At 43.6% G+C, this 24,408-nt stretch overlaps 1 protein-coding gene and 1 pseudogene across 1 annotated transcript in view; one reads left to right on the top strand and one right to left on the bottom strand.

Annotated features, from left to right (window-relative positions):
* The window catches only part of LOC126365852 (syntaxin-6), a 175,461-nt gene that overhangs the window by 105,786 nt on the left and 45,267 nt on the right, over nt 1-24,408 (top strand). The gene's annotated exons all lie outside the window — the stretch shown is intronic.
* On the bottom strand, nt 3,701-3,818 carry LOC126268293 (5S ribosomal RNA; annotated as a pseudogene).

Below are 24,408 nucleotides of genomic sequence, written 5' to 3'. Positions count from 1 at the left end.
ATTAATCGCTCCTATACTGCTGACATTTCATATAAAACAGATGCATTGTTATATCGTTCATAATCTCCAACTTCTAAACAAAATAGACACCTTTTGTAACACTAGTGATCAGCGCACTACAACACACTCCTACACGTACCTCTAATAAATGAAATGAAATGATACGATCGTGTGGCATTGTTGGCCGGGATGTCCCAGTCGGGTTCGGCCGCCAAGTGCAAGTCTTATTTCAGTCGGCGCCACACTGGGCGATTTCCGGCCGATGATGATGTGGACAACACAACAGAACACTCAGTCCAAATATCGAACCTGGGCGCAGTGCATGGGGGGCAAGCACGTTACCACCCAGCTAAACGGGCGGACGACCTCTAACGAAGAGTGGCACCGATAGGTGGGGATCGCAGTTTTGAACCCATCTATACGGTGATTTAAGTTAAGCTTCCAGTTATCACACCCAGCACCCATTCACCCTGGTGGGCCCTCATTTGCAAGTAATCGACGAAAGAATTCGGACTTTTGTATGGTATTCTAGAGTCTTAAAAAAGATAACTCTCCACAGAGTGGTATTGTGGTGTAGCGGTTCAGGTACGTTCCTGCAGTGCAGAAGGTCTAGGGTTTGAGTCTCGCCACTTCTTTCCAAATTTCTTATTTTCAATTTCTTATCAATCTGACTTTGATCATTATTCTTGTTTAGTTAATTAGTTTAAATGAATTTTAACATTTATAACTCTTTAAAGCATCATTTTGATCATTCTACTACTTGGTTCATTTACTATTATTTTGTCTTGAAAGAAGGGTGATTGATATCCCTCTGTGTATGATTTTAAGTAATTTGACTTATCCATCATAATACTTAAACGTTCGAAAACGCTAATGTGTCGGTTAAAAAAACAAAAGACTGTATAATATATTTCTATTTGTTCTGCAGTGGTGTTACGAACATATTTTTCGTTACGAGATATTACTTTTTTTTTTTTTTAGAGCAATCGTCATTCAAACATTTATAACATAATTTCTTGGTGACCTATGGACAAAATAAGCAGTATGAAGATTTAAACGAAAGAAAGGATTATAAATAAAATTAAGTTCAATCAACGAGAGGAATGCAAATAATGGATGCAGTAGTATGACCGAAAGTATAAAATGGCAGAAAAAAACCACTTATAATACATAAAAATAATTGAAATCACATGCACAAAAATTACACATGGAAAAAATAATGATTGGAAGACAGAATGCGAGGAAACAAAATAGTTTACATTATGATTAAAATGACATGAGAAAGGATTAGAAATTTACAAATAAAACGTTTTTAAAATAATTAAATGAATAAAAATAGTGATCAATGTGATATCGATACAAATTTGAAAATAAAAAGCTCTGAAGGAGATGAAGAGATTCGAACACACAACATTCAGTGCATCAGGAACGTACCTTAACGACTGTGTCGCAACAACACTTCGTACTGTTATCGTTTTTAATGCTTGAGTGTATCAGGCGAAATTCTTTCTTCTTTCGTCGGGTACTCACCAACGAGAGACCACCAGAGTGAATGGCTGCTGGGTGTGATATCTGGGACCCTAACCTACATCAGCGTAGAGGCGATTCCAAAAAGTCGATCCCGTCCATGATTACCTCTCCTTCTTCAGAAAAAAGCTTCGTGTCCACTGTCGCGTGAATGTTGCAAAAAATCGTATTCGAAAATCGAGAGTTTTCTTTGCAAAGGAACCATCCCGGTGTTCGCATTAAGTTATTTAGGGAAAACAGTAGAAAACCTAAATATGAATAGCTGAACAGAGAGGTGGATGCAGCTCCTCTTGAATGCCAGTCTGGTAGGCTAACCGCCGCGCCACCTCGTTGGGTAATAGAGTACCGTCTCCAGTCGATTAGGTTTAGCGTTCTAATGGCATAGCTACGAATCTACATTTATATCTAAGCCCATGCGGTACAGACAATCCTGAAGGGTGTGGTAGAGACTACTTCTGAGTGAACTAGTAATTAGAGCTTCCTCCCGTTCCATTCACGTCTGTAGAGGGGGAAGAATGTTTAGAAGTCTCTGTGCGTTTCGTGATTAACCATGTCCTCGCGATCCTTGCGGGAGTGAAAGGTAGAGTGTCTTAGTACACTCCTAAATTCATCGTTCAAAGCATGCTGTTGGAACTTCGTGAGTAATTTTTCTCGTGACAGTTGGCGTCTGTCTTAAAATGCCTGCTAGTTCAGTTCCTTCAGCAGCTCTGTCTCCCACAGGTCAAACAAACCTGTGCCATTCGTGCTACCCTCCTCTGTATACGTTCAATATGCCCTGTTAGTTCTGTCTGGTATGAGTGAACAATGTTTTAGGAGGGATCGCACGAGTGATTTGTTAGCAATCTCCATTGTAGACTCACTGCATTTAGCTGCTTTACCTTCGACTGAGCCAGTATGTTCGTTCCACTTCATATACCTAAAAAGTGTTACACGCAGATATTTGTACGAGTTGACAGGTACCAGTTGTGACTCCTTGATACTATCATCGTAGGATACTACGGCTTTTCATTTTGTGAAGAGCACACTTTTCCATTTCTGAACATTTAAAGTAAGTGCCAGTCATTCCACCGCTTTGAAATGTTATAAAGATCGATTTGTGCAGCTTTTTTTCAGACAGTACGTAATTATACGTAGCATCATCGTCTGTATAAATTCTATTTGCAAGATCAATAAAATTGTTCAAATGGCTCTGAGCACTGTGCGACTTAACTTCTGAGGTCATCAGTCGCCTAGAACTTAGAACTTATTAAACCTAACTAACCTAAGGACATCACACACATCCATGCCCGAGGCAGGATTCGAACCTGCGACCGTAGCGGTCGCTCGGCTCCAGACTGTAGCGCCTAGAACCGCACGGCCACTCCGATCGGCCTGCAAGATCATTAACATACAACATGAACTGTAGGGGTCCGAACACACTTCGTTGCACAATCGATGTTACTTCGTCTGTTGATGATCCTCCATTCAAGATAATATGCTTCGTCCTCCCCAACAGCTCCCCAATCCAGTCATAAATTCCGCTTGGATGCTCCAAATGATCTTTCTTTCGATATCAAGCGTAGGTATGGTATTGATTCAAGTGCTTTTCGGAAATGCAGAAGATATGGTCGACTGAAATATGGTTCGTTCTCAATCCGGCGTATGTGTCGCCAGCGACAGATAGCGGGCATTTGTTGTCATAGAATTGAGACTCATTTCATAGGTCGGTCGGTACGAGGAAGAGTCGTTGGGTTGTTTTCCGGATTCTGATCATCTTTCTTTTCACAGTCTTCCAATGAGTCGATATGTACTTCACTCCCTGTGCCTCTGTCTACCTCGTCACCTTATTTATTGCTACATTTGTTTTTCTTCTCTAATATTTGATATGAATTATATTTGGTTTTCGTCGAAGACGCTGGTCAGTGCAAACTAGTTGTCCTTCCAGTTAGCGACTAGTTCTCTAAGTGCTTCGTTGTAGTGACTAATCTCCGCCCGAACAGGTCATAAAGGCCCAACGGTGCCGACCGGCCGCCGTGTCATCCTTAATGAACAGGCGTCACTGTATATGGGTATGAAGGGGCATGTGGTCAGCACACCGCTCTCCCGACCGTATGTCAGTTTACGACACCGTAGCCGCTACTTCGCAATCAAGCAGCTCCTCAGTTTGCCTCACAAGGGCTGAGTGCACCCCGCTTGCCAACAGCGCTCGGCAGACCGGACGGTCACCCATCCAAGTGCTAGCCCAGCCCGACAGCGCTTAACTTCGGTGATCTGACAGGAACCGGTGTTACCACTGCGGTAAGGCCGTTGGCTGGAATTTCGAGGATAGAAGCCGCTACCCTTTCTGAAGATCTGCTCTTCAACGCAGTTATCGCAGTTACTTCCATTGTATTTTTGAATATTTGCCAGAACTGAGAGGAATTCGTGTGGTTACACTGGCGAGTTGTTGCTTTGCTGAGAGCACTGAGCCGGCCGCGGTGGTCTCGCGGTTAAGGCGCTCAGTCCGGAACCGCGCGACTGCTACGGTCGCAGGTTCGAATCCTGCCTCGGGCATGGATGTGTGTGATGTCCTTAGGTTAGTTAGGTTTAAGTAGTTCTAAGTTCTAGGGGACTGGTGACCACAGCTGTTAAGTCCCATAGTGCTCAGAGCCATTTTTTTGAGAGCACTGAGTCAGTTCCTCTCGGTGTTTAGGTGTGGTTCCTGCAATTGCTTGAGAGCTTAACATACGTTTCGATTTCGTTTTCAATGTGCTTAAGTCTCCTGAGGAAACGAGGATTTGTGATTATTTTAGGAGTACCGTAGGCTTCCGTGTTTTCGAGCAGCTCTTTACCACTAATACATTCTGGCTCTGACGGATCCGCGACGGGGATATCATTATGATTATAGACATAGTTTCTTATAACGTAGGAATTTTGTTTGTTGACTTGTGTTTCTATTGTGCCGGCCGTGGTGGCCGAGCGGTTCTAGGCGCTTCAGTCTGGAACCGCGCGAACTCTACGGTCGCAGGTTCGAATCCTGCCTCGGGCATGCGTGATGTCCTTAGGTTAGTTAGGTTTAAGTAGTTCTAAGTTCTAGGGGACTGATGACCTCCGAAGTGAAGTCCCATAGTGCTCAGAGCCATTTGAACCTTTTTTTTCTATTGTGGACTGACTAGAGTGCTAAATCGTTTCAGTATATAGTTCGGTTGTGCCTACCATAGGGGCTAACAATCTAGGTGCTATGTTATTGAGAGTTATATTGTTCGATTCGTGGATATATCAGCTGACAAACCGGTGTCGCCAATTTTCTATTAGACACGAAAACAAAAAATAAACTGTGTTCGTAGTGTAATATCGAAAAAATTCCATTTCCATGTATTCGTGAAAACACCTTTGATATTATGAAACAGTTTTCGTACGCTGAGCGCAGCTGCTTCGCTTGCCTACAATGCCATTTTGTAAACACCTCTATGGCAACGCCTCTTCATGGCTTCATAGACAGCTATTGTTTTCACCTACAGCCGTTTGCGCTTCGCAGTTGAGGGCTGTCAAAAGCGCTGCCAGATGGTAAGGATTTCCTTAAGGTGACTCGATTGTAGGAGAATATTAGTAGTAAAGAAGAAATGTATTAAAATTTAGTGTATGATGCGACATTTTTCACTCATCTCGGTGTTTTATGACGCCATATAATTCCTGAACTATGATGAGTAAAATGTTCTAAGCCCCCCCACCCCATCCAGCGACTGCTGACTTATGGCACGGGATATTTGTATCAAGTTTGGTTGAAACCGGTCTAGTACTTAGAGATGTGGCTCGTACATCCATGCATGCATGCATTCATCTCGTAATATTTATCGGTTTCGTGAGCTGTTTGATGTTTGTGTCGCCAAGTGTTGTGATACAATTAAAATGTTATGTTTGAGAAATTAGACTTTGATATCCTGTGTCATCATCACCACCACCACCACCAGAAACAGCAAAGTAAAATCCTGCATCGAAGCCCTAGGTGCCTACTCAGCATTAAAAAACTCGAATCCTTGAATCTGTTTGATACGGCTCTTGTTGCCTTCAACAACACAAAATGTATTCATCACAGTAAGACGAACAGTTCTAACGGATTTGACTCTCATCTCGCAAGGGAGAGGCAAACTGCAAAAGTGTCTCAAATTTTCTCAATAAACGGTACCAAGCGTGATTTTACAGCGAAACCGTAGGCGTCCCTTAATTTCTTAAATTGTGAAAGGTTGGTAATTACTCAGAAGAGACATTAAACGCACTTGACCGTGGTATAACACGTACTTGCTAGTAATATTGCGTACAGGTCATATTTCTGAACGAAAGCACCGTCACCCACGCATTCACATATTATGTGCGAGTTTATTATTCTATTCAGCTCAATATATGTGACGATGTAAATGTAAATTTGTCATGCATTGAAACAATACAGAGAAGAATGAAGTTCATTTAAATTACACAGTCCGTCCCCACGGAATGTCACATTTCCGTTCGTTCTACCGTGTGTTCGTTGTTTGTTTTAGGGCTAGATTGCTTTTGCTCTGCTGGTAATCTAATAGTAGGGAGAGCTGTTGTCGTGACAATCTAGACGGAACTTCAAAATAGGAACTGTATAAATGTCATGCTTTATTCTGTAGCTACGTCCAAGGGAAAAAATGACAAAAAATTGTTAAATTTGAGTTAGTGAAATGTAAAGTAAGGAGCATAAAATTATTTTCGGTACGTGAACAATGTAGGGCGAAGAATAGCGCATAACAAGGGCAACAACTTCCTCACAGACAATGGCTTAGCAGCGAGCAAACTCCGACAAGAGACGGCATAGAAATTACATTCGTTTTAAGACCGCAATTAAAAACAAAAATTGTGCCAAAGGTTCTTGCTTCCTTGTCTTTTACCTTGGAAAAGTCCTCTAACGTAGGTGATCCGCGTCTGCAATCACAATAAACCGCAAGCAACCATTCTGCATAGAACTCATCTCAAGGCAACAGAACTGGTAGATTGCCAGGTTGGTCTCTGGAAAACACTGTCAACTTCTCCCCGACTACAAGCCAAGGATTGCGTCAGCCATTCTGCTAAGGCATACGCTTCAAGAGGAAACAAAACAGTCGTTACATTTTCTGTTCGCGATATATTACAAACAGACGCATTTAGAACATACTGTTTAACACACCAGCCACAGGCCGCTGAAGAATACCAAGAATACGCTGCAGTGTCCAGCTATGAGCGTGATTGCGTGAGACACGAACTTGCCGGTGTGGTATGACTAACACGGGAAGCAAATTCGCTAATTTGTTTGCGGTAACCATGCTCTTTGTAAGACCAGAATACAAAATATATTTTTTCTGTCTCACTGAACCCAACTTTTAGCTGCGTCTGCACATCTCCATTTTGAAAAGATTATGAATGGGTGTTACTATTGACACTTTTCGTTTGAATATAGAGATTCTGTTCCTATCAGTCCTTACCTCTTCCGCACGCCAACTGTGTAATTTCGATGTATTTCACGCTGTATGCCAGAAAGACGCTAAGTTAGGCTGCCTCGGTTTTACATCTACGTAAATATTCTGGAAGCCATCGTTCAATGCATGGCGGAAGGTATCGGGTGATCAAAAAGTCAGTATAAATTTCAAAACTTAATAAACCACTGAATAATGTAGATAGAGAGGTAAAAATTGACACACAGCTTGAAATGACATGGGGTTTTATCAGAACCAAAAAAAGTTCACAAAATGTCCGACAGATGACACTGGACAGCAAAACGTCAGTGACTGCGCACAACAATCGTGTATAAAAGGAGCTGTAATGAGAGAGAGAATCATATGCGCCAGCAATCACAGCATGTTGACGTTACCTGAAAAGGCGCTTTTAGTGAAGCTGTATTATCAGAATGGGGAATTTGCTAGTTCAGCGTTACGACCCTATCGCCTTTGGAAGGGGATTCGAACGGGTAAAAGTCCGTTGACAAATGCAGCTATAGCGAGAATGATTTCGAAGTTCGAAGCCACGGATTGTTTAGGCGATAGACCCCGTAGTGGCCGACCGAGCACAAGGCGTAATGCTGCTGAGACAGTTGAGGAAGAAATGGAGACTGTAGCAGGTTTGTCTATGCACGGGGAAGTCCGCGCTCGTGCAGTCGCACGTCACACCTGCATTCCATACACTACTTGGTTCAAATGGCTCTGAGCACTATGGGTCTTAACTTCTGAGGTCATCAGTCCCCTAGAACTTAGAACTACTTAAACCTAACTAACCTAAGGACACCACACACATCCATGCCCAAGGCAAGATTCGAACCTGCGACCGTAGCGGTCGCGCGGTTCCAGACTGTAGCGCCTAGAACCGCTCGGCTACTCTGGCCGGCATACACTACTGGTTGGCTGGCACTGAGGCGTACCCTCCGATACTATCCGTACAAAATTCATCGCCATCATGAACTGTTACCTGGCGATTTAGTGAAGCGGAGGGCATTTGCGAAGTGGGCGTTTCAAAATATGGCGGAAGATGACGATTGGTTGAGTAACGTGTTGTGGACCGACGAAGCTCATTTCACGCCCACAAATGCAGAATTTGGGCTACCGAAAATCCTAGAACTGTCGTGGAAACTCCATTGCACGACGAGAAAATCACGGTATGGGTTGGATTTACCTTATCTACCGTTATAGGGCCTATTTTCTTCGAGGAAATGCGTGATTCTGGTTTTGTAACTGCTACCGTGACGGGTGAGAGGTACGCCGATATGTTACAGAATCGCATCATCCCCGGCCTGGCTGATAAACAGCCGCTGGAACGTACGATGTTTATGCAGGATGGCGCTCCACCCCATATTGCTAGACGCGTGAAAGATCTCTTGCGCGCGTCGTTTGGTGATGATCGTGTGCTCAGCCGCCACTTTCGTCATGCTTGGCCTCAAAGGTTCCCAGACCACAGTCCGTGCGATTATTGTCTTTGGGGTTACGTGAAGTCGCAAGTGTATCGTGATCGAGCGACATCTCTAGGGATGCTGAAAGACAACATCCGACGCCAATGCCTCACCATAACTCCGGAAATGCTTTACAGTGGTGTTCACAACATTATTCCTTGACTACAGCTATTGCTGAGGAATGATGGTGGAGATGTTGAGCATTTCCTGTAAAGAACATCATCTTTGCTTTGTCTTACTTTGTTATGCTAATTATTGCTATTTTGATGAGATGAAGCGCCATATGTCGGACGTTTTTTGAACGTATGTATTTTTTTGGTTCTAATAAAACCCCATGTCATTCCAAGCATGTGTGTCAATTTGTACTTCTCTATCTACATTATTCCGTGATTTATTCAATTTTCAAATTTATACTGACTTTTTGATCGCCCGGTACTTTGTGCCAATATTAGCTATCTTCTGCCCTATTCCAGTGGTGTTCTGAGTAAGGAAAAATGAATGTATACGCCATGAGACGCGCCCTAGTGCCTCCTATGCCATAATGAACACTACACCACTTATGAGATTGAGGCAGCAAAACTGGACAATTGGTAAGATAATCTGCTGAATCTTTAACTTAAAAAAAGAGTGACATCACAGAATGCCCAAAATTCAGTCCCAGTACTTGCGATGCTCTCTCGGAAACAGTAGGTGATAGTAGTAGATAGCTGTTTTGTAGGGGGGTTCAGCTACCAAAATATCACACGAGTGAACTACGAGACTCTTTGCGGGGAGCACCGAGGATAACTTTGCCCCGACTAGCGACACAGGCACATTGCATTGGTATCTCAGATCTCCACTGCCAGGTTCATGTGGGTAGCGTATCCTGGCGGGAACCTGACTGGATAACGTAACGCGCTAGTATTGAGACAGGAAGGTGACCCACACCCGCAGTGAGTCCGCATGCGGCGATTTAACGACCATGACGGTGCAACACCGGCCAGCCTTAGACATTAGTGTGCTCTATGTATGGTTTCCCAGGTCCGTCCATGTAGGTACACGGTACCGAACGGAAAGTACCGATACTTTTATCGTGGTATCGTAAGAAAGGTATCTTACTGCTAAAAATACTGAATGGAAAGTGTAGACGCCTTGGGTATCGATTCTTGTTTTTGACAAAAAGATTAGTGTAGATACTATCTGTCGGCTCCAATCTCTCCCGCTCTGTTTTTAACACATGTCTATAATAGAGAGAGAGAGAGTGAGAGAGAGAGAGAGAGTGTAAATTTTCGCGCAACTTTTAAACAGAATAAAACAAACAGTATTTTTATTTTCATTGCAGCTTGCAGTTTTTAAAAGTTTGAAGCTTGAAGTATGAAGGTACATGACATATTATCAGAAAACAGCTGAAAAATGTCCAAAAGCAAATTAAATCTGCCTAAACTTCATTATTATACCTTTTATCAAAAAACAGCCATTCTACCTGCTGATTCAGTAATTCCTGCTCTTATACACTGTTTAAGGGAAAGAGTAGGTCGAATCGTGAAAATAGGGAGATTCCAAGTGAAGGAACTGCGAACGAAACCTTGTCGAAACCATATGCCGGAGCGGGACTCTAACGTGGGGCATTGGCCTTTCACGGGCAAATGTTCCACCAACCGAGCTACCAGAGATCGGACAAACGACACGCCCTCACAGCCGTGCAGGGTGATAATATAATCTTGCTCTGGACATGTAATATTGTGTGATTCGTTTGAAGGTAACATTCTAACCATCCTTCATAGCTGTCGTTATTATCTAAGTGCAGTGACCATGTGAATGAGGGGAAATAATGTCGGAACAGGCAACTTTTGTCCTTACTGTCGTAATCCTCCGTCGGCTCGCGACAGCGAGTTCACGTTACACAAGAAAATGAAAGGGGGGGGGGGGGGGGGGACTAATAGGCGACTATAATTTCATGGTCGGCAGTTGGAAAACTTGTCGCCCAAGGCCGACGTGGTCCAGAGTACAGGTTTACGTGTAACGAGACACGCCGGTAGTCAGTGTTAACCTGTCAACAACTGCACCGTGTTTTTTGCAAGTCTCTGAACGCTTACAGGTGTCCTGCGCGTGGGCCCCGAGTTCATCTTCGGGTCAGTAAAAAGGACCACCATTGTTTCACAATTCGCGTATAGCATTTAAGTGTCCTGAATTTAACGGCATGTGACTTTGAGTGCATGAGAATCACAAACCAAAAGGAAGCACAGTTCTGCTTTGCAAACACGAAAGGCATTGATGTGGCCTAAGGAGTCGCGCAGGACGTAAACGGTTGGAAGAATACCTTCCAGCCATGAAAGACATTAATCGAACTTTACGAAATATCGTTAAGAGCTAATGACATGTTTCCTCCCATATGCCAAGATACGATAAGAGGAATTACTGTGCTGCATAAATGTATTTTCGTAACAAATGTGCAGAGGAAGACAGTAAAAATAAGTTTATTTACTAGCCAATCTAGGCGCTGGCGATTGGAAACTCCACGCGAAAATGAAGAAATCGAAACTCATCCACATTTTGTGGGATGGGTTAGTTTGCAGAGATGCAAAAGTCTTAATTTGTTAGGCTACAGGGAAAGCACTGTTTCTGCAGTACACAGACATCTTGGACTGACAACTTACTTTCTTTTCCTCCCTTATTGTACAACCGAGCGAGGTGGAGCAGTGGTAAGACACTGGACTTGTATTCGCGAGGACTGCGGTTCAAATACCATCCAACCATCTAGATACAGATTTCCCATAATTTTCATAGATCGCTTGAGGTGAATTCCGGGAGAAACGGCGTAGCCTATTTTCTTCCCCCTTTTCTTCCAATCGGACTTTCTGCTCCATCTCTAAGGACTTTTTCACCGACGGCGTATTGAATCCTACTCTACCTTCCTTCGCTGCGGGGGATTAGCCGAGCGGTCTCAGGCGCTGCAGTCGTGGACTGTGCGGCTGATCCCGAAGGTGGTTTGAGTCCTCCCTCGGGCATGGGCGTGTCTGTTCGTCCTTAGGATAATTTAAAGTTAAGTAGTGTGTAAGCTTAGGGTCTGATGACCTTAGCAGTAAAGTCCCTTAAGACTTCACACACATTTGAACATATTCTACCTTCCTTCCTCCTTCGTAATTTATGTAATCACCAATTTTAAATTTAGTTCTGTGTCAGGTGGAGATTTTTAACCTGTGTGGTGGGGTATTATTATCATGTCGTGAACAAAACTTGTTCTGAAGTGTAGTTGCTGAATTTGACTCATCTACATCAGCGAAAACAGACGTTTTCAAATAAAACGAAGCGAAGAAAGGATATTGCGGAGACGTGGCTCAATTACAGCCTAGGGGATGTTTCCAGAATGAGATGTTGCGGAGTGTGCGCTGCTATGAAACTTCCTGGCAGACTAAAACTGTGTGCCGGACCGAGACTCGAACTCGGGGACCTTTGCCTTTCGAGGGCAAGTGCTCTACCTTCCTTTCTTCCAGGAGTGCTAGTCCTGCAAGGTTCGTAGAAGAGCTTCTGTGAAGTTTGGAATGTAGGAGACGAGGTACTGGCAGAGTTGAAGCTGTGAGGAAGTGTCGTGAGTCGTGCTTGGGTAGCTCAGATGGTAGAACACTTGCCCTCGAAAGGCTAAGGTCCCGAGTTCGAGTCTCGGTCCGGCACACAGTTTTAACCTGCCAGGAGGTTTCATATCAGCGCACACTCCGCTGCAGAGTGAAAATCTCATTCTGGAATCAGATACATTGGTGAAGAGGATAAGTTGCAGGCTATGATGGACGGTATGAAACACGGTACATATGTAATGGAGTTGGAGTGGTATATATATATATAACGAAAAGTGGTAAAGATTTCACCTTTCGTGAAAGCAGGATGCTAGGAGTAAATAACATTCGTTGTTGTTGTTGCTGTTGTTGTTGCTGTTGCATCTGGAGGGCGCTCAACATCGTGGTCATCAGCGCCCGTACGCTGACTGTGAGAGGGGAACGGGTCTAGGCGCGCAAAATGAGAATAGCCTTAAATGCAACATAATATCACATAAATATCGTTCATGTTTGGCACAGGTGAGACTCCAAACATACAGGTCGATATCACTCTCGGTAAGGAACATGTCCTCCTTGGGCACTAATAACACATTTTGCACCTGTGGTTCAAGCTGGTTACCAAACTGTAGAACAGCCGGTGTGAGATGTCGTCCCACACGTCTCTCAAGGCAGTTTTCGAGTCTTGCATGGTTCAAGAAGGGGATGTTCGTTGACAAACACGTCTGCCAATATCATCCCAGGCGTGCTCTATAACAGCGGTTCCTAAACTTCTTAGTTGTACGGACTACCTATCTCGTAAAAGCTGCTTAGAAGCCAAGTAACTAAATATGCAAGTAAAAAACATAAAGACACAAAATATATTTGTATGCACATTTGTGTCAGTAGGCCTAATTAGTAAAAGACTTATGCAGAAAGGATTGAAAAATATTTATTATTCTTTTATGAAGTGAAGATTTTTATTGTATTCACTTAGCTGTCACAACTGTATGAAAACTCAAAATCGAGTGATCAGTGTCAAAAATAAAAGCCCTATGGGATTTTTGACATTGTTTGTCCCCCATGGGAGAATAAAGATCTGCATTTAGACTGTTAATTTTAACCTCAAATCTAATTTTAGTCTTACTTTCGGTCTATTCCTTTGTTTTTATTTTTTTTAAGTAAAATTGTTCACACAGGTTATCGAGAACCCCATCAAGTGGCTCAGTATAATATTGACAATTACTGGATACCCTTGCCGAACACTTATGCAGAACGATATCGATAGTGTTAAGTCCCATAGTGCTCAGAGCCAGCCAGATATCGATAGTGTTGTTTCAAAAAACAAGTTTGGAGACTGATCACGTGATACTTCAATTAATGTTAATGAATTTTCTTCATTTCATGACTTTTTGGTTTTTTAAGTATTTTTTACCGAAGGGATTTCTGATCCATTGAATTTTGCCCACATTTTTAGGGAAGTAGTTCCTAAATTAAACATAAAAAGGCACAGATACTACTCTAGTAAGTCTAGTTAGTTGATTTCTCATTCATATGAATGAAGAACAAAATTTATACTTATAGTTTAAGACAAGGAACTAAAATATGTTATTACTGTTAAGAATCGTTGCGTTTGAAAAATTAACTGTTTTAGAAAAAGATACAGTCTAAAGAAAATTAGTATTTACAATTAGGCCTACTAAAAATATTCGCATAAAATTGAGGAAAGTACGATTTTAAATTGCCTGTGGCTGGTGGTCAAAGATTTGGGGTCAGCTGTTATTTGAGCAGTTTAGACTTCGTTGACTCCAGAAAATCATGTAGGAATGAAAACACGTCCAAGGTATCTTTTCCACTTTTGAACCCATTGCTGGAATTTCATCATCATTACTTCTACTTTGTCTTGTATAAAAGTTTTATGAAAATCCTTGCCCTGCAGAGCAGTTAAAGGCGTTACAGGCACCGAAAACATCCATCAGATAAGCCAATCGTGTGAACGAGTTTTCATCTGTCACACGCTCTAAGTAGGAACTTGCAAGTTTTCAGTCACAATCTCCACCCGTAAGTAAAATACTAACAAAATTTACGCCTCAACAATCACCGAATTTCGCAGTGAAGTAGAAGCTGTGTGTTCGCTGCCCAATTCATTACGCAAGACACTAACAATCTCGAGTTCTTAGGCCTTGCGTTGATAAAGTTGACGTCCTCTGATGCGTCAAGAGCTATTTGAGCCACTCGTCCAAACCTTTAATTACAAGGGCGTACGTATGCTGAAATGTGCCCACTTACCCAAGGAAGCAACTATCCTAACTTTGCCGACTAAGTTAATATGAATACCAGACATAACACATGCCCCATCAGTTGACAAACGTTCACACATCGACCAATCCATTTCAATCGCTTTCTAAAGTTCGTCAACAGAAACAAAAATCTCTTCACCTGTTGTTTTTGTCGGAAGAGACTGAAAAACAACTTCTTCAGTATTGCCATTCAACTCATAACGACCAAGCAATGCTAAATCAGAGTGGCCAGAAACGCCTTTACTCTCATCAAGGTGCAGCGAAAAGTGTTCCCTTTATTTGAAAGCAGTAATGACAGCTTATTTCACATTTTCCTATACTTCATCAATTCTTCTCTTCACAGCTGTATTTTCAAAGGAATTTAATTTATTTTTATGTACATTTTTCATCACACAAAACATATTTATTACTTCTGCTGCAGGTATACTAAGTTAATTTCCACCAGTGTAACTTGACCCCTTCGTAGCAGTTAATGAACAGCTGATAAAAAACTTTGGTTCGCCGCACGGGATGGCCGAGCGGTCTTAGGCGTCTTGTCACGGTCTGCACGGCTTTCCCCGTTGGAAGTTTGAATCCTTCCTCAGGGTGTGTATGTGGGGGTGGGGAGTCATCCTTAACGTAAGTTAGTTTAAGTTAGATTACGTAGTGTGTAAGCTTAGGGACTGATGACCTCAGCAGTTTGGTCCCATAAGACCTTACCACAAGTTTCCAATTTCCAAACTTTGGTTCTTAGCTTGTTTCGCTTTTGAAGACTTTTCCGTGGTGGATTTAGTCGTAGGAAAATTTCTTTCTTAGACTGAAAATAAATCGAGAGACTTTCCTACACATTCATGATGTTTAGCTGACAGATGTCTTTAAATTTTGTAGTTTGATACATTCTCTGTATAGCTTTCCAACACAGATCTCTGACACTAAGACATAGGCTCCTCCTCGGCACCACAATGCATACACCAGAGTTTTTAAAAATCAGAGTTATACTTACAAAAATATGTTTCCGTGTTCTTTGCTATTTTGCTACTACTTGCAGTCAGCCAGTGACACTCTCTACTTACAGAATCTAATGTGGCAGTTCCTTCATCACTTCACTGCCTCGTGTTACGGCAAAACCCTGTCCGAAAACAAGGATCTATATTGACGTGAAGTAGCACTAGCTAATAGCAGGCACATCCCCATCGTACAACGCGCAGACACTGACTAAAGGTGGATTTACACATGTAAGTGGCGTAGCAATGCCGTGACTGGCCCGTGATTCCACCGGAGTTGGAAGTATTGTTGTAGGAATTTAAATGGCAGTTTCACACTCACCAGTGATGTTTCCGTGTCCGTGACCGTGACAGTGCAACCAGTTCTGTCGTCACGGAGGCAGAATTTCCAAAATTTCTGAGGGTGCACATCGATGGCGAAACGAGGTATGCGTATTCAGGAAGGTCTCCATATTTTTTAAAAGACTACCTTTTATTTGTTTGTCGCTAATGTACTGCACGAACGGGCAGAAGGCACGTGCTCGTGTCCCATTTTTTTTATTTTTATTATTCTTTTAACATCGTTGTCACTATGTTCATTGTCAATAATATTCACCTGTGACGACAACGACAAAGACAAACATATGTCGATTTTACCCATAGCGACAAGCAAACTGCTGGAATTCAAAAGTAAATTAAAGAAGCAACGCTCAATATCGTGTTAAAGTTTTCCACGAGCGTCCACTTATCGTGCCCCGTTTGAAAATAGCGAAACTTTTTGTTCGCAGAAGAATTTTACTCCACTTATCCGCTCAGTAGACCATCTTCTTTGTACTATTACCACGGTAACGTCCCTTTTTTTCTGAAAATGGGCATTTCCTGGTCTACATTCTAAGCTCCCGCTTCCTTCCATACTATTGTATCTCGGAGAACAAGCAAAACGATAACAATTAAGATTACGTGAAAATACTTCGCCGAAATCGTAAACCACACCTCTCTTATCTGATTGAAACAAAAGAAGGAAAAAAATCAACCACAGTACTGATGTAGTAGGTCACAACTTCCATGTTTTTGGTTTGTTCTTTGTTAGTGCTCAATATCGGAAAGTAGTCATTCTAAAGCAATTGTTGTGAATGGAGTAGAGGGTATTGTAGTGTCATTCGCCAGAAAACGTCTGAGCAAGCCTAAAAGACGTGATTATATTCACAGTATGTTCCACTGTTATTGCGGGGATTGCCTTTCGCTTGGCCAGAGACAGGCAAGGAAGGGAGGAGTGTCTTGGATGGTTGCATTTGCACACTTTCGAAACAAACAGCTACACTTTAGAGTTAGAAATTTTAACTTCCACCTCAAAGTTTTAACTGCTTATTATTTTTTGATAGTCCGTCCCCGGTAGCTGAGTGGTCAGCGCGACAGAATGCCAGTCCTAAGGGCCCGGGTTCGATTCGCGGATGGGTCGGAGATTTTCTCCGCTCAGGGACTGGTTGTTGTATTGTCCTAATCATCATCATTTCATCCCCATCGACGCGCAAGTCGCCGAAGTGGCGTCAAATCGAAAGACTTGCACCCGACGAACGGTCTACCCGACTAGAGGCCCTAATTACATGACATTTTTATTTTTTGATAATGGCTAGCGAGAAATGCTTGTTTTCTTCTTTTGTTTTTGTCAAACTATAATGTTGAATGCGCCGGACCCACATGATTACTTATGTGGGTGCTCGAGCCACGGAGCATGCACGTAGTCTGCCGCAGCCAGTTGTCACTCATTCTCTTAGGTTTCATGTTAACATAACCTTTCTTTAACGAATTTTCTTATATTATCACAAAAAGTCTGAGTCATTGTTAGATGCATTCACACACCGGGTAAGAAAATAGTATTTCCAAGTCGCTACAGCCTCAGTCATTGCAGTCATCCACACAGTTTCCATTATGTTTCTGCTGCTTCCAGACCTCATTAAAGGGGCGTCTGCAAACAGAATATGATGGCGTTGATAATTCATTGCATTTTGTTGCATTTTTGAGGTAAAACTGTCAAAGACACAGCTGTGTCGGATCTCAGCTATGACAGTCCATAAGAAATACATAGATTGATTTTTCGATGTATTCTGAAATTTTACCGGTGAAAATTACAGGCACTATTCAGCAACTGCTTTCTCTCTTTCTTTTTTTATTTCGCAACGACTTAAATAAAAGCATTATTGTAGATACCGAAATGTCAGTATCAGTTCTACAAACCAGCACAAATACAAAGTCTGTTAGTGGCCAAATATGAAAAAAAACCTCAGTGAATGCGAATTCAGCATAATTTCCACGGGAACTGAGCGAGTTGCTATAGCGGCCAACACATTCAACGTGCGTTCGAAACACCCGGGTTCCACTTTTGGATCGGCCATGCAGACATCGGTTTTCTGTGATCACCCAGGCGAGTGCCGATATGGTTCCCTAACAGGGCCAAGGCCGCTTCCTCCTACTCCGATAGTAAGAAATCCGAGCAAAGCTCCAGCTCTAACACCACTGCTAGCACAGTAGCTGTGGACTGGGCGTAAATCGCCAATCTTCCTTCCTTCCTTCTTTCTTCTTGTGTCTGGATATTAAATGAGCATATTCGAGTGAGTCATTCTTCTGAACTGGCGTCTGAGAAACTACCAACTCGACAAACTGCGATAGGATTGTGGCCAGTTGTGTGTTTACGTCGTAGGCAGCCAGCCAAGGCCGCGCATCAGCCCTGTATTGCAGAGTGTGTGGAAGAGCGTAAACAAATTAAAATAAAATAAAGCAAGGCAGGTTTCGACATGACAAAAAGACCATTACGCTGTGGATGATATAGGATATCGATAGGGCATTTCTACTCTTTATTTCATTCTGTACTCGCTGACCCTGACGACTGACAAGTGAAACCCTTGAAGCTCCCGATAATTTTTTTCTTGTCTTAGACTCCTCACCAGCGCTTATGGCCTAGTACCAAGTTGCCCGTGGCCCTGAAGTCGGCCGCTGCCAACGGCTTCAGAAACGCTGCTCTATAGGGTTTAGGTCTGGGGAGTATACAGGCCATTCCATACGTTCAGTATCTTTTTCTAGCGTGTGAGATACCTCAGTGGTCCTGTACGGGAGGGCATTCTCGGCCAATGAACAAAATGTCGGGACCTAGAGCAGCCTAAACAGACGTACACGATCCAGAATCATGTCCGTGCAATACTGCTGTGCTGTGCTGTGACGTTCCATCGCGCAAAGATACCCAACGGTGTTTGAGCATAATGCCTGCTCGCACCATAACGCCTACGCCATACCGACGACGTTCATGAACATTCTGTGATGCGCAACGTGTTCCTCTTCTCTCCATACTAACTGGCGACCAGAATCACTTGCCACAGTGAAACGAGAGGGAGGACGAGGAGGAGGACATTACTAACATAGCGACGACATCGAGGTCATCAGAGACGGAGCACAAGCTCGGATTAGGGAAGGACAAAGGAGGAAGTCGGCCGCTTCCTTTCAAAGGAACCATCCCGGAATTTGACTTAAGCCATTTAGGGAAAACACTGAAAACCTAAATCTGGATGGCCGGACGGGAGTTTATACCGTTGTCCACCCAAATGCCAGTCCAGTGTACTGACCACTGCGCTACTTGTATTCGGTATTCGTCGCAGAATATCGCTCTGAACCACTGTTGCTGTCTCCATCCAGTACGCTCCCTATGGCGTGGTTGAAGTGGGATGCGTTTAACAGGCTTCGGAGCATTACAGACCAGCCTGATTGAACCATCGCGAAATGCTTCTGGTAGAAGAGACACGTGTACCGGTAGCGGTTGCAAGGTCTGCAGCGAACTGCGTAGGAGAGATCATCACTAGGTATCGATCCTGTAGCAGTGTGTTGGTCCATCTACGGCCACCAGCATGGTTTCACATAGCATTTCCACCTTCAGTGGCCTTTTTTGGTCGCGAAATGACACTTCTTGACACACCCATTATTGTTACAACCATGGTGACAGTTCCTGCGACATCGAGTCGTCCACGATCGGATGACTTCTCGCAGGCATGTTACGTACCACACGAAATGTCGCACTAATCGATTTCACAACCTTCGACAAACACCACTCTGCCTAAACTCTCGAATGCACAAAGAGCATTCGTGCATAGGCTTCGTTGTGCTGTTAACACGTCCCATTTTCTTTTACTGCCATTGGTCGGGTGTTTCTTAATAATTGTCGGCTGTTTGGTTCTTGGGCTGTGGGTCTTCAGCAGTTGTCAAGCACATATACAGATACACCACAGAATATCATCTTGGAGGGGATCATTTTTTGAAACTGTGTTAACTTACTGCTCTCTGTGTCCCGAAAGTTGGCAGTTATTCTTAGGCAAAAGTAGCTGAATGAGGACGTTTCAGCCGGTGTACTATATGTAAATTGGAAATTTGTGGTAATTTCCTACGGGACCAAATTGCTGAGGTCATCGATCGATAGGCTTACACATTACTTAACTCTTTTAACTGCTCTGGACGTGTTAACGCGCGCGTTTGTACCTGTCCCTGTGTTTACGCGCGCCACCAGTCCTACCTGGTACTCTGAACGTGTCTACGCGTCAGCCTCGCACTCCTCTCCTGGGGTGTGTCCATCGCAGCTGGCATTTGTTCCCAATAATGATTAATGAGCGAACAGATGAAATTTAAAAAAATATGCGAGAATACTCACCCTTCTGATTTTTTGTTGCTTTGAATTAGAGCAAACAATAATCCTACTCCCGACATCTGAACCTTACCTATTGAATGCAAATGTCGCTCAAAGGTTAAATGGTCTGAGTTCGTTACGTGCGTCAATTATCGAGTCTTCTTGAATGTAGAAAATCATTCACGTCAGAACGGTCTTTACTGAAACAATGCCGGCCGATTGGTTGTGGGCGCTTCAGTCTGGAACCGCGCGACCGCTACGGTCGCAGGTTCGAATCCTGCCTCGGGCATGGATGTGCGTGATGTCCTCAGGTTAGTTAGGTGTAAGTAGTTCTACGTTCTAGGAGATTGATGACCTCAGATGTTAAGTCCCATAGTGCTCAGAGCCATTTGAACCATATGAACTGAAACAAGAAACTTTTTCTGACCTGAATTTTCCGACATCACTCGCCTCACACAACGCATAAATTCTCCAGAAACATTCACAAGATGCTGGTATGCAAAATCCGGTTTGTAGCTGATAGACAAATACCAGAACTTCAAATAAGAAAATGGCATTTGATAAATACACTCATACTAACCTACGCATGTTGTGTAGCTGCGCGGTACTCACTCCACTTATCAAGTTATTTCGTACGGAAAGTCTAACTACAATAATCGCTTCAGTTGCAGTAGTAAAAAAAATACGAAGGGCATTGGATAAGTAATGCAACACTTTTCCTCTGAAAGCGGGTTGGTTTTATTCATGATTCCAATACACCATATTATTCCTCACTCTTTTGGCTACAAAACCCTATTTTTCAATATGGTCTCCGTTACGACGGCCTTATACCACCTTAGAGGGAGGGCGTGTATGTTCGCATGGCACCACTCTACTGGCCGACGTCGGAGCCCACGTCAGCTGCATCAGTAACGTCCCCGTCATGCGTATACTGCTTCCTACCAAGTGCATCGTTCATTGGGCCAAACAGATGGAAGCTCGTTCTGATCTTCTCTTAGGCGGCGAGCACCTTATTAGGCACATCCCTGTGGCTACCCCTCTGGTGGACGAATGTGTCAGTAGTACCAACAGAGACGTCCAGTTTTATGAGCGAGATGTTTGATTGTGATCCGTGCATCACCTCGAATGAGTGTGTCCGCACGTTCCAGCATTGCAGGAGTCACAGCTGTGTGCGGCCGGTCGGCGCTCGGACAGGTTTCCACGACCTTGTTGCGATGACGACAGACTCCTCGCCCAACGACTCATCGTGCTCTTGTTCATCGCCAAGTCTCCGTAATCATTCTGCAAGCCTATGAACATCTACGAAGCTCTCGTATTTCCCCCAAAGCAACTCAATGACAGCTGTCTGCTTGGAACATACCACCGTTCCAGACCCAATTTTGAAGGTTGCCTACAGCGTCGCCACCTATAGGAACGTGATGTAACTATAGGGTCTGAAGCGGGAATATTCGACTAGGTCTCAACAACAAATTCTGCCTTTTTTTCAACCGAAAATGGCCGAGAAACAGTGTTGCCTTACTTATAGAACATCCCTCGTATTTTTTTCTACTTAATATTTGTATTATGCGTAATTAATGACACAGGTTGCCGAAATGTGTTGCAGTAGATAGTGACACCTTCAGGAAGGTGAGCAAAGTATTAGCTTGTTTATCTTAGGTGTTACAAAGGTTTTGTATGCAGATAATCGGTTCCGTATGTCGTATACGACTTGCGAGAAGCGAAGAGGGTGAGAAACAGTTTTACGCTTACTAATGCACAAGCAGAGACGTGCCCAAGATGTGCCAACAGGGGCCACGCTGTATTCTCCTCGTCCGATGGCGACTGGAGTCAAACGGCCGGAGACGAGTGGCCGGTTGCCGCTACAGGGCGAAGAAACACTGGACCATAAACTGTTCTGATCGTGACGCAGCCACAAGTTCTTTCGTTGAAGGTGTTTCTATTACTGGCGGCTTAGAAACACAAAGTGAAGCATATTATCTTTGAGATTGCATCAGACTGATACCTTTAACACACATCCGAAATGCGGTTAAAAAAACAATGGAATGAATTGTCTCGAACTCGCAATTTCGCGCCAACAGTGCGCGACGTTTGCCATTAGACTATCAGTAGATACAGCACTGTAAGAGCTCAAGCGAAAAAGACTCTTTACTCTAGGCTCTTCAGCATCATACAGTGTTGCATATCGTGCATATAACTTAGAATTCGGAGGGACGGCCATTTGTGCTGTCCGGTGTCATGCCTTGCAAATGTAATCCCGTTTGTATTCACCCCTTTTGAGAACATCTCACAAGGAAATGACGGAAATCTCAAGCAGCCATCATTGGTATTTGAACTCGCAACATACTAAATTTTTAACAAGTAGTAACGAAACATGATCATAATAGTAAATTAAATATTTGAGTCCCAAAATGCGCCGTAACACAAATTCCCTACTATGTAGACAAGTTTTCCTGTTATTCTTCCGTTCCAGTCCTCCATACCTTCCCTTGCACCCGCAGTGTAGTGAAACTTACTTTCTAATTTAATGTCACCATCATTCCGAACAGACATTCTCCTTTCTAACTACTTGTGCTACAGTCATTATAAGCTCTATACACATTATATTTGTGTGTCGCAAAAGAAGAGCGGATAATTACGGTTGATGGATAATTCCTCGTGGTGGAGAAAAAACTGTGGAGAGAAAAATGAAATTTCAGTAGAGGAAGGAGAATACTGGCAATTCTTTTCCCTACAAGCACCTCAATTCATAAATAAACCTATACTTAAAAAACTTGCTGCCACAATGAATATGCAGACTCCACAAACTAACAAAACTTCTTGTTATATCATAACTGTGAATTGAGAGCCAAATGCTGATCTTTGCCTTCTTAGGGGAGAGTTCTTGCAAATTTGACCAGTTAATCGGACGTTGAGGTATGCATGGATGGCCCAGCTGGTATGAGCGTTGGCTGTGTAAAAAATAGGTCTCGTAACAATCCCGATTCAGCACGTAGTATTAATCTGTCAGAACGTTTCCAACAAACCAGTGCTTTGCTGGCAATAATACAGGGCTACTGGTCATTAAAATTGCTGCACCACGAAGATGACGTGCTACAGACGTAAAATTTAACCGACAGCAAGAAGATGCTGTGATGTGCAAATGATTAGATTTCAGAGCATTCACACAAAGTTGGCGCCGGTGGCGACTCCTACAACGTGCTGACATCAGGAAAGTTTCCAACCTATTTCTCATACAGAAACAGCAGTTGACCGGCGTTGCCTGGTGAAACGTTGTTGTGATGCCTCGTGTAAGGACGAGAAATGCGACTTTGATAAAGGTCGGATTGTAGCCTATCGCGATTGCGGTTTATCGTATCTTGACATTGCTGCTCGCCTTGGTCGAGATCCAATGACTGTTGGCAGAATATGGAATCGGTGGGTTCAGGAGGGTAATACGAAATGCCGTGCTGGATCCCAACGGCCTCGTATCACTAGCAGTCGAGATGACAGGCATCATATCAGCGTGTCTGTAACGGATCGTGCAGCCACGTCTCGATCCCTGAGTCAACAGATGGCGACGCGTGCAAGACAACAACCATCTGCACGAACAGTTCGACGACGTTTGCAGCAGCATGGACTATCAGCTCGCAGGCCATGGCCGCCGTTACCCTTGATGCTGCATCATAGACAGGAGCGCCTGCGATGGTGTACTCAACGACGAAACTGGGTGCACGAATGGCAAAACGTCATGATTGTATGGGGTGTCATTGGTCACACGTCTCGGTCACCTCTTGTTCGCATTGACGGCACTTTGAACAGTGGACGTTACATTTCAGATGTGTTGCGACCGCCGGCCTTGGTGACCGAACGGTTCTAGGTGCTTCGGAACCGCGCGACTGCTACGGTCGCAGGTTCGAATCCTGCCTCGGGCATGGATGTGTCTGATGTCCTTAGGTTAGTTAGGTTTAAGTAGTTCTAAGTCCTAGGGGACTGATGACCTCAGATGTTAAGTCCCATCGTGCTCAAAGCCATTTGAACCAGTTGTGTTACGACCCGTGACTCTACCCTTCATTCGATCGCTGCGAAACCCTACATTTCAGCAGGCTAATGCATGACCACATGTTGCAGATCCTGTACGGGACTTTCTGGATGCAGAAAATGTTCGACTCCTGCCCTGGCCAGCAGTTAAGAGCAAGGTGTTAGATTGTGATCCGTCTATCACTTCGAATGAGTGTGTCAACACGTTACAACACTGCAGGAGTCGCAACACTGCAGATCTCTCACCAATTGAAAACGTCTGGTCAATGGTGGCCGGGCAACTGGCTCGTAACAATACGCCAGTCACTACTCTTGATGAACTGTGGTATCGTGTTGAAGCTGCATGGGCAGCTGTACCTGTACACGCCATCCAAGCTCTGTTTGACTCAATGCCCAGGCGTATCAAGGCCGTTATTACGGCCAGAGGTGGTTGTTCTGGGTACTGATTTCTGACGATCTGTGCACCCAAATTGCGTGAAAATGTAATCACACGTCAGTTCTAGTATATTTGTCCAATGAAGACCCATTTATCACCTGCATT

Source organism: Schistocerca gregaria, chromosome 4 (genome assembly GCF_023897955.1).
Source record: "Schistocerca gregaria isolate iqSchGreg1 chromosome 4, iqSchGreg1.2, whole genome shotgun sequence".
In the NCBI taxonomy this organism is placed as follows: Eukaryota; Metazoa; Arthropoda; class Insecta; order Orthoptera; family Acrididae; genus Schistocerca; species Schistocerca gregaria.
The sequence above is the reverse complement of the archived record's forward strand: the minus strand, read 5'-3'. Positions and strand labels throughout refer to the sequence as shown.